At 38.1% G+C, this 11,553-nt stretch overlaps 1 long non-coding RNA gene across 5 annotated transcripts in view; it reads left to right on the top strand.

Moving 5' to 3' along the window:
- The first annotated feature begins 87 nt into the window (after positions 1-87).
- The window catches only part of LOC132012193 (uncharacterized), a 28,087-nt gene continuing 16,621 nt past the window's right edge, over positions 88-11,553 (top strand). Inside the window, exons 1-5 of one of the 5 annotated variants that reach the window (XR_009402550.1) lie at positions 88-182; positions 4,882-4,969; positions 6,263-6,456; positions 7,780-7,988; positions 9,222-9,274. This is a non-coding gene — a long non-coding RNA (uncharacterized LOC132012193). Of the gene's footprint in view, positions 183-4,881; positions 4,970-6,262; positions 6,457-6,661; positions 6,732-7,779; positions 7,989-9,221; positions 9,275-11,553 lie in introns of those variants that run through there. The other 4 variants (XR_009402551.1, XR_009402552.1, XR_009402553.1 and 1 more) reach the window with 4 other exon arrangements.

The following is an 11,553-nucleotide window of genomic DNA, read 5'->3' as shown; positions in this document are numbered from 1 at the left end:
ATAGTCCCTGGAGTCTGGTTGACGTGTCCCCAGAGGGCAGGACTGCCTCGGTAAACAGCCCAAGGACTGTTAGCTTATCTGGCCTTGAGGGTTTGCGCGTCAATGTGCACCGCCCCCTTGGTTCCCAGTTTAGGAGTGGGGCCCCTACTCTGCGGATTCTGTGAGAACACAGGAATTTAGTGGTGAGTCAGCTTCATTACAGCAAGCCCCAGCAGTTTAGAGGCGCGGGATTAACCGAGACGGCTTCGAAGTACAAAGACAGCTGGAGTAGAAATCAGAACCTCTGGATCCTACCTCTGGTTCTGCTATTAAATAAGCCTCGTGTCCTTGGACAAAGAATTTGATTTGTTTCTCCATCCGTAGAGTATGGAGAGTAACCTGTCCTGTTTGCCCTGCAGGGTTAGTTTCTTTTTGAAACACGATAAAAGTAAGGTATACCAAGTAAGGGCGTTTCTACATTTTAGCTATAGAAGGATTTCTGTAGTTTTGGTTGTGGCTAGAAATGAATTTGGGAGCGATGGAAGAGGTTAGAGAGCTCAAATTGATCAGTTTAAGAACTAAGGACGCAGTGAGATTTTACTACAGATTAAAACTACAATTAGTTGGCAAATTAACGTATCTGGCCTAAGCTTCTAATTAACGTATCTGGCCTAAGCTCCGTCTTTTCTGAAATTACTTCTTATAATTTTAGAAAGTGATGAGTAGAACCGAGAAAATCACTTAGCAAATTTTTTTTTTACAAACCTTATGCATATAAGTGTTCAAAGATTGTATAAAGTCAATGACATTAAGTTGCCTTCCTCCTAAAAAGAATAAAGTAACTTTTGTCTTGCCACTCATTTGTGTGAGAAACTTACACCTCTTACCTCCTGCTAAATTTTAATTTCTGCTTGAGTTATAGTAAGCAGGAGGATGTACTTTGTCAGTTTAAATCAGAAATAGAATGTTTTTTTAAGACTGTTTTAAGGCCAGAAATAAAATGTTTTAAAACCTGTTTCAAAAGGGTACTCTTAAAAATTAGACTTTGTCTTGGATCAAGATCACATATTGGCAAGAACCCTCAATATGTGAAAAGTGCAAATACTCAATACAGTTTTATGTGCTATGTGTCTGTGATAAAAATTAAGCGACAAGAATTTAACACGAGGAAAAAATGATTTGAATGTGATTCAGAAATAGTTAAGATTACAAATCAGTGAAATGAAGGGGGGAGATGGAAATAGCCTCAAGTAGTAGAGAATGAAGTTGCCTGAAAGAAAGTCTTGAAGTAATGTTCAGATTAATGTGAGAATTCCCCCCCTTTTCTCATTATAATAAGCCCTATCTCAGCTACCATGGTTGCATCTCTCTTCCCAGCAGCCAGATAAGTCTAAACTCAGCAGTAGGCCTTAAAGCTATTCAGGCAGCCTGTGAGTTCTGAAAACCCTGTGGGAGCTGACAGAGCATCTGTGGCTTCTTGTCCTTCACAGTGATGTGAAGACAGCTAGTCTTGCATCTAGCTGAAGGAGGTGTCAGAGACGCAGTGGGGTTACTGGAGAGTGTGAAGGACAGAGGAGACAGCATAATGCATCATCTAGGGAGAGGGATATGAATTTCAGGAAATTGTGAGAGTATATGGCATATTGGTCCACTTATCAAAACTCAACCATCAACACTGAAAAGAAATTTAAAAATTAAAAAAAAAAACTTAACCATCAAATGACTCTTGGGTCAAACTGACTATATTTCAGGATAAGTCTGATTAGGATGTTATTGAAAAAAGAACGGACATCAAATGAAGGGCACTTCCTCCTTCAGCCATCCTGTCTGCATTTCCTGGGGGCAGGAACTGTGTCTATTTACAAGGGCACCCCTCCCTGAGACATAGTATGTGCTCAATAAATAGTGAGTAAATGAAATAAATGCACGAATAGGTTTGGGCATACCTGATTAAGATGGCCTTATTGCCCAACTGACTGCGGAAAAAACAGGAAATAAGCTAAGTGGAGAATCCTTTCCTAAACGCAACTAGCTGGTTTCAGATCCTACCTCTGGACATCAGATTTCTCTTATTAAATTCTGATTTTGTTACTTAATCTCCTTAAGCTTTGATTATGAAGACTATTGTCTGTTTCTAGAGTCATTATAAGGCTATATCTAAACTGCTTACCATAGTACATAGTTCAACGTAAATACTCCATGAGTAGTGGCAATTATTATTATTATTAACAGTAATAACAATACTTCTTGTTATAACTATTACTCTCTCACACTTGTTTTATCATGATCAGGTAAAGAGAAAGTTGAGAGCAGGCTTCGGTCACGATGGCAAATTTCCTGCATAAACTGTGGTTTTCGGCCTGGGTCATGCCATCTTTTAGGGATTACAATTTGAGAGGTTGGTCTGAACTCTCCTTGCCCCCGAATTTTAGCTCCCCAAATTTATGCTTATTGTCCTGTCCCCTAGTTATATCAAGGCACCAAGCCTCCTAAACTGGATTTCTACCTTCATTCTAGCTACCTCTGGATTCCAATAGGTACTCTGAAGCACTGCTTTCATTATTTCAATCCATCTCTCCCCCTCCTCCCCTGACTCTATGTCTCCTCATTAGTTGTCTGATAAAGGTCAATTGCTTTGAGTTCTTCCCATTGTGGAATCCCTCTCAGTTTGGTTTATCCAGTTTGGCCTGGATGGCTTAAAATTCTGCCATCTTCCTACCAACCGTAGCCCAGATCTCAAAAAGCTAGTCACTCTCTCTTTAAAGCAGCATTGAAAGAAGAGGGATCCATAGTCTTTAAATCCATCATGAGGAGGCAATGGCCTCTATAGTTACAGGGGCCCAGAGTGAGTTTGCAGCCAGTTTTGTTGGTTAAGGTCTACAGTTTGGCTATCCTTAGCAGTTTCTTTCTCTGCCTTAGTGTATTCTTGTTGGAGAATTGATAGATTCTGAGGCTTTCCTGAGTATCTTTCCCCAAACTAGTTTTCTTTATTGAAATTTTTTGAAGATTCAAATAATGACAATGGCATTTTTGGATCTAGATGTCTTTGGCTAAGCATTTGTTAGGGCTATAAAAGCATCCTGATGCTGTCATTGAGGTCACTCCATTTAGGAGTTTTTCTCATACCTGAGAAGATATTTTCCTTCGTGACTCTCCTGGGAATTTCAGGGGCTATGTATCCTTCTAATTTTATCCACTTGCTCAGCATATGTTTCATAATTGGGTTGTTTTGCCTTTTGATAAATAGCTAGTGATAGCAACAACTAAACAACTAAAGTACTTCTAGTCCAAGTTTATTCATTCTCAGATACTCATGGAGCACCTCTTGTGTGTAAAAACTGTTAACTCTATGTTGGAAATGTATTGAGATAACTAATAATAATGACTAACATTTATTGGTTGTTTTCTAAGTGCCAGGCACTGTCCTAAGGGCTCTGTAGTCATTTTTTAATTTAATCCTTATACTCATTCTATAAGGTAGGTATTATTACTCCTATTTTACAGATAAGAAAACTGAACTGTGGAAAAATTAAGTAGCTTGCCAAGTCACATAGTTCTGATGGGGCTGGATAACCAAATAATGGAATATGACTCCAAAGTTTATGATTTTGACCAAACACAATCATTGCCTTTAAAATACTTAAAGTAACAGAAATTAAACAGCAACCCATAATAAAACAAATAATCCAATTTAAAAATGGGCAAAGGATCTAATAGACATTTCTTCAAAGAAGATGTACAAACATCCAATAAATTCATGAAAAGATGCTCAATATAGTTAACAAATGCAAATCAAAACTACGAAGAGATACCTTTCATACCCACTAGGATGTCTAAAACCAAAAAATAATGCATGTGAATGAGGATGTAGAGAAATTGGAACCCTCCTGCACTGCTGCTGGAGATATAATATGGTATAATTACTCTGGAAACCATGCTGGTATTTCCTCAAAAGGTTAATTAAAAAAAAAAAAAAAAGAATTACCATGTAACCCAGCCGTTCCACTCATAGGTATAGATCCAAGAGAACTGAAAACATGTTCACAAAAAATTTATACAGAAATGTTCATGGTGGCATTATTTATCATAGCCAAAACATGGAAACAACCCAAAGTTGTATCAACTGATAAACTGACAAATAAAATGTGATTATCTATACAATGGAATTTTACTTGGCAATAAAAATAAATGAAGTGCTAACACGTGTTGCAGCATGGATAAATTTTGAAAACCTTATGAGAACATGTAAGTGAAAGAAACCAGTCACAAAAGACCATATAATGTGTCATTCCATTTATAGGAAATGTCCAAAATAGGCAAATCTGTAAAAACAGAAAATAGATTAGTAGCTGCCAGGGGTTGAGGGAGGAGGGAATGAGGAGTGACTGGTTGACACAGAGTTTCTTTTCAGGGTGATGAAAATGTTCTAAAGTTGAGTGTGATGCTGGTTGTACAACTTGTGACTATACTAAAAAAAAAAAAAAAACATGAAATTATGTATGCTTTAGGTAAACAAATTGTATGGTATATGAGTTTTATCTCAATAAAACTGTTATAAATCTAAAGTTACTGAAATAGAAAGTAGCATTTGGTAGCTGGCATACAGATGCATAACCAAATACTATGAAAATTCAGAGTAAAGGCAACTTTCCAGGCTGCTGCAATTAGAAAGCTTTTGATAGAAATAGGACAAGACATATGGAATTGAAGGAAAGGAAAAGAAGGTATTTCTTGAGAAAGAATGACAAAAACAAGAAGGAAATGACAGCCTGTGTCTGGGAAGTGGTGAAATGTCTGGTTTGGCCCATGTGCTTTGTGTCAGTGGTTACAATAGCCAGGTGTTGCCACACTTTGGAGAATAATGAAAGTATTTAAAATTGTGACTTTGCCCCCCAAATCTAGAGTGTGCTGTTATGATATGGTGTAAAGGAAGAGTGAAGCTTGAAATGACAAATTGGTCTAGAGCATGGTGGGAGAGGTATGAATACAGGTGAGGAGACCATCTCTGATTCTTTTCTTTCTGGAAGTTCTCTATCCCATTTCTTTATTAGTTCATGTAGATATACATGAAAAGATTGCCAGGCTTGGGGCAGTCTGTGGAAAGTGGCACCTGTAGAAAGAACCTTATATCTGAGTACAATGTATTCTTCCTGGTTTCTTGTTACTGTTTCTTGGTAGATTCAGGATGTTCCTCTTCTGTGTCAGGGGGGTAGTCAAATGTATGTCAAGCCTCAAGCCCTATAGCATGAGTTAGAGAAGTGATATAAACTGATCACAGTTATTTCACTCATTTATGTTCCCTTTCCTAGTTATTTTACTGAGCATGCCATGTAAAAACTAATCTATGCTAGATGTTGTAGGAGCTTAAAAAAAGACATCACTCAACAGCTCATGTTAATGGATGTAGTTCTGTTTATTTTGAAACTTATTAAATGTTTTCTTCACTCAGCCACTAAAAGTGATTGGAGGAACTGAGAGGTTCTGAAGATCCAAACTAACTGCTTTGTATATGGTCAGGTGGGGTGAGGGATTCAGGGCGAGGCTGTCCCTGGTCCCCACCCCCAGCAGGAGGCCTCCTGTTCCAGTCTTTTTGGCTTTATCAAGTCTACTTACAAGGAGAAGTGTTCTTCAGACTCTGGTCTAGAGTCCACCTGGGCTATGCAGTGAGTGTAAGGATGAGGCAGCCCAATTCAGCCCCAGACCCAGTAATCCATATGCTGTGGGGGAAATGCACCCTAATAAAAAGATGCCCACTATAGAACTTGGGCTTACAGGTTAATGGAGATAAAAATCATACTTACCCTTAAGAAGATAGAGACTAAATTTCATTTCCTCTCCTTCCTGTACCTTCACTCTCTATACATTATGGATATAAGTTCTATTTCCTTATTTTTCCATTTATAATGTATTTATCATAATGTAAATATAAAAGGTCACTATAGAAAATTCAGAAATATGTAATGAAAACTACTAAAATCACATAATCTCACCATCCAGAAGTAACCAGTGCAAACCTTTTGGCATATTTCTTTCCTTTTTCTAGATGCACATATTTTTTTCCCACAAGGTTGAAATCATACATACATGTAAACATATATTGTTTTGTATTTTTATTTCTCACTAAAAATTGTATAGTGAGCATTTTCTGTGCCATTTAATTCTTTTACAAAAATGTGATTTATTTTTTTTTAATGGGCACAGAATGATTCCCCTGTATTGGACATTATGCTCTTCTTTGGGTTTCTCTTTCACCATAATGCCTTGCAAACACTTCCTTTTTTAGCCAACAAATGCAGCTATTAGAAATACTAAGTCTCATGGAGATCTTTACTGACCTTTTGCTGCAACAACTTGGTGGTAACAGTATCACCAAGACTTCTCCCTGGGGACTACCACACAACTGTTCTTTCAAAGACATGCTGACTCCTCCTTACTTTCTTCGTACCTGGTTGATCAGAGGGACCAGCCACGATACAGGTAAGCTCTTTCAATAAACAGACTATTTAGAGAGGTTGTTGGCTATGATTGTGAACTGGGAGCCAAATGAAGGGTAATGTGACGGAAGCATTTAGCTGTCCACTCCAGCTATATCTGGTTCCTTTACACGTATGTTTCTGAATAGAGCTCATTCATAGACTTCCCATAGTTGCTCTGTAAACAAGAGGTGCAAACGGTAGCAGCCCTAGAAGCAATACCTGCGTACACTGTTGGAGTTTTCTGTTTCTGTATAGTTAATACTCTTCTTTGCTAAGGTATGAAATTGCTTTTTTTCTGTGTTTTTTTTCCTTTCACTTTCCTGTTATATAGTAAACTTTGTAACCCCAGATCCAGTTTAATTTTGATTATGTGTTAAAATGACTTATGGGCACCTCAAACATATGGAATACCATAATGGACATAGGGAAGACAAAGAGAACCCACCGTTGTCCTTAGGGAACTTACAGTCCAGTAGAGGTGTTAAGATATGCATACAAATAATTGTATAATAAAGTAAACCAGGTTGTAAGAATATTTTTAGTGATGATTTGAGAAATGCTTGCAAAAGAGTGTCCTACATTTAAGCTGGATGCTTAAATGTCTATACAAACTGAGTTCTCTTTAAAAAAGTACACATATAAAAGATTGAAAGAGAAAATTCCAAAATGCTAATAGTGGTTGTCTGGGTGACGGACTTACAAAAGATTGTAATATTCTTTCAAACGTGTTTTTACAGTGAATCTGTATTACTATTATAATGAATCTAATTATTATTAGAATAAAATATGCTTTATTAAATGAGGGAGTACTGTATAAAAATACAAAATATAATGGAAGTAGAGAAGAACAAAGATTATATCTACTGAGGTGGGACAATTGAGAAGGCTTTAAGATTTATGTCTTTCCTAATGATAAAAAACTTTCCCAGGAAATAAATATCTTGGAAATAGATAATGAAATTGTATTGAGTTGAAAAGGCATATTGCATTCCTACAACTTTTTTTTTCTCCATGACTTTTGTCTGCAATCTTTCTCTCTCTCTCTCTCTCTCTTGACTATAGCTCTGGTAGCTGTTAGCTGCATATTGCCTTTTAAATTTTATATTACTTTAGATATGTCTTTCAAATTTTTTACTGTGTATACAACAGGGGGATATTTTCTGAATCTAGTCATTAACTAGTCATATTCCTAGTCAGAATATATAAGCTTGGTAAAGAATCTTTCCACTTGTCCCACTGACCCCAGAAGTGTTTTATTTGATCATTGTCTGGTGAGCACTGTTCCTTTATTCTCTCGTTCTTCTGTATCTGTTAATATTCAAAGCTACAGAGTGCATATTCTCCAGGACCTAATAAGACTCTAGAGAAGAGACTTATTGTAATATTCCACAATCTACCTGCTTCATCAGTGGATGGGCTCTTCTTCTCTTGCTGGATGCTCTGGGTAGTAGGACTTCCCCAGTGTGTGGTGAAGTTGCAGAGCTTTGTCAGGACAGAATTTGGGTGACATGCAGATTTCAGCTAACCTGAAAGGTGAGAGCCTTGATTCTGTATGACCTTGGATGAATTATTTACCCTCTCTATGCTTTAGTTTCTTCACTTGTAAATGGGAACAATAATAGCACCTATTTCATGGGCTTGTTTTTAATTACATTTGTCATTCATAGGCATGTGATATATAGCCACTACTAGTATGGTGTATCATAGACCTCGAAGACTGTGGTGGATTTTTTTCCCCCTCTTAATAGATCATAGGAAGAAGAGGAGACAGGAAAGTATGCTGAAAGGATATGGTCATCTTAATCTTTATTTCTCCAAAATAGTAAGGGCCAAGAGAACATGTACAGAAATAATTGCTATATAATGTCATCTATGCAATGACAAAAGTATATTCAAAATATAAAAGGGGGAATGAGGAACCAGACTGGGATCAGGGAGGACTTTGGGAAGAAGTGCTAGTTGGGCAGAGTTTTGAATGATAAGTTGGTATGGAGAGGGGCAGGCGAGGGTGGTGAATGTTGGGTTAGCACCATGACTTAGGGATGGTACTGGTGGAACTTGGACTGTGGGGGCATCTTGAGAGGGAGGGAGATTGGATCTAGCCAGTGAGTAAGATTGACTTCACCCATATGGAGATGTACATTTGTGTCAGGGTTTCTCAAAGGGACTGAGTGCTCCCTGAGCCCTTTCTCCTACCTCTTCCAGAGCTGCCCTAAGCTTGTTAATTCCATTCCTATTAAAATCCAGCCCTGGCTGGGCAGACTGATTTAGTACTGTCTCGTGATCATTTTTCTCTGTTTGGGAAGCATCACTCCATAACTTCTCAGACACACTTGCGTTATTTACTCTTAAACCTCTTCCACTGCTGACTTTCCCCTGGCAACATCCAGAAGGTCAGCAACAATTGGAAAGCTCTTCTTGACCCCTCAAATATTATCTTGTGGCTTACTCTGATCCAGATGAATTCAAATGTGACTCACCCAGAGAGACAGATTTGGGCATTATAGAAATAGAGTTCTGGGTTCATATAGCAAATCCAACAAATAAGCATAGTATCGGCCTGAGTGACCTGGATTCAGGGGGTATCCCACAGAGAATGCCGAGGTGTGGCAGCCTGTCTGCTGACAGTATGTGTGGTGGGTGTGCAGCCTGGAGGGGGTGCCCGTGAGGCCTTCCTCAGACCCAGCAGGACATGGCTGGGTTATGCTGGCCAATATTCTTTCTTGGCTGAGACAAATTTTCTACCTTTCTTTTTGTTCCTTACAGAATGTCTTTCTTTTTGGTGATTGTTGACATACTGCTGCTTGTTCATGATGCAGGTGAGTCACTTTTCAAAGAAACTTTGGGAATATTTCTGAAACAGTTTTGGGAATAGTGAGGAAAATAGTGATTTGGATATTTAAAAAAGAATAAGCAAGTGATTTAATCTCTCTGAACCTCAGTCTTTTCATTTGTTAAATGGAAATAACAATGCTATATTTATTTCACAGGTAATAGTGAAGAACAGATGGGAAAATCTAACAGATACAAAAAAAAAAAAGATTTTACTTATTTATTTGAGAGAGAGAGATGGAGAGATAGAGAGAGAGGGGAGCTCAGTGGGGAGAAGGAGAAGCAGGCTCAACATGGGCCTTGATTCCAGGATCCTGGGATCATGACCTGAGCTGAAGGCAGATCCTTAACTAACTGAGCCACCCAGGTGCCCCCAAAAGTGTTATTTATTTATTTTTTAATGAGAACCACCACCAATTTGCTTTGTCCATTTGAGTCTTTATTAGATATTTAGTTATTCACACCCATAATTGGAACTTCTCTAACCAAAACAAAAATATCTAAACATTCCTCCCCACTTAAAGTGACTTGGACAAGTGTTGGCTAAGGGTACAGTATCACAGAATATTTGAAATCTGGCCTGTCCTGAAAATTCTGGATAAGCAGTCAATGCAGGGTTTTTGGTAATTCTTCGTTCTCAATTCTTCAGAAATAGTGGGACAAACAGTGTACAGAAATTGAAACTCTTAATGTAGTTCAACGAACCAAAAGTATCTATTCAAAAATGCTTTATAGAAACACGTATGCCCAAAACCTGCAATATAACTACTCTACAAAGTGGTCAGACATATTTACAGATTTCAGGCATAGGCCATCTCTCAGGGACCTGCAGCAGTTCTGCCAAAGGTAGCAGCAGCTTGAAGACATCCTCAAGCTCCAGAGTTCTACTCAGAGTTAGTGCAAGGCCTGGCCCATCGAATTACATTTACTGGCTCTTTTCTTTTGATGCTTGATTACTCTGTGTTTGTATGTAAAGAGGCAATCCCCTCATAGCCAAGAAAAACCAACCAGATAAAAGAATGAGGTGTGTATATAGGTGAGAAAGAGAAAGGTGTATTAGTTCTAATAATTTTTAAATTATTTTATAGCAATATTGTTAGCCTAATACTGTGTGCTAGGTATTATAGTGAGTGTTATAGACACAGTACCTTTCTACAGTTTTGAAAGTGTATTCTCACATTATTAGCTGTTTGCTGAGCTTTTGCCTCATCTTAGACACTGGGACACTAAAACACAATGTTCTAGAAATAGCAGATTGAGATAGACAAAAGAGTGATTCAGATTTAAGTAGCACCATCTGCAGACACATCAGAAGGCCTTTATATTACCTTTATATTACTTTATATTTATATTACCAATTATATCATCAATAGATTGTGTTTCATGATTTTTTGTCCAGAGTCTTCAGATTCCCGAGTCTGAGGCCCTTTCCCTTGGGACCAGACCAGAAGGGGTTCGGCTGCAGCAGAGCTTCCTGGGTATAACCTGAGAAGCTAGAATTAGGGACTCTCATGAGTAAGCTACATATTTTTATGAGAGATTGGGAAGAGGGGCAGCTTACTAAGGTATCCACCCATCTGGTCCTCTCTTTCTGTCTCTCTGGTAAATGACAGAGCCATCTCATATAAAAACAGCCCCTGAGGTCCCAGGGTATTTTGTAACAGCCCCAGGGGAGGTATTTTTATCATAATTATACACTAGGAAACTGTAACTCAGAGAGAATAAGTAACTCGCCCATTGCCAAATGACTAGTAAGGGGGGCTTAGAACTAGAACATAGGGGTGCCTGGATGGCTTAGTCAGTTAAGGATCTGCCTCTTGATCTCAGCTTTGGTCTTGATCTCAGGGTTTTAAGTTTGAGCTCCACTATGGGTTCTGCGATGGGCATGGAGCTTGTTAAGAAAAAAAAAGAAAAAAAAAAGAATGAGAACTTAGATTTACAAATCTTCAGACAGGAATTTTTTAATAACTATAATCCACTATTTCTTGGTTGTAACCACATCAGAGAAATAACAATTTAGGCAAGAAAATATTTCATGTTTTATATGCATATCATCCTTCTGAAGGTTATGTAGGTTGTTTCTCCTTGCCTCCTTCTTTCCTTTCTCATCTGTCTTCCTTTATATTCATTCATTTTTAAAATTTTTTATTTTTTATAAACATATATTTTTATCCCCAGGGGTACAGGTCTATGAATCGCCAGGTTTACACACTTCACAGCACTCACCATACCACATACCCCTGCAATGTCCATAACCCCACCCCCC

Source organism: Mustela nigripes, chromosome 2 (assembly GCF_022355385.1).
Source record: "Mustela nigripes isolate SB6536 chromosome 2, MUSNIG.SB6536, whole genome shotgun sequence".
Classification (NCBI taxonomy): Eukaryota; Metazoa; Chordata; class Mammalia; order Carnivora; family Mustelidae; genus Mustela; species Mustela nigripes.
The sequence above is the reverse complement of the archived record's forward strand: the minus strand, read 5'-3'. Positions and strand labels throughout refer to the sequence as shown.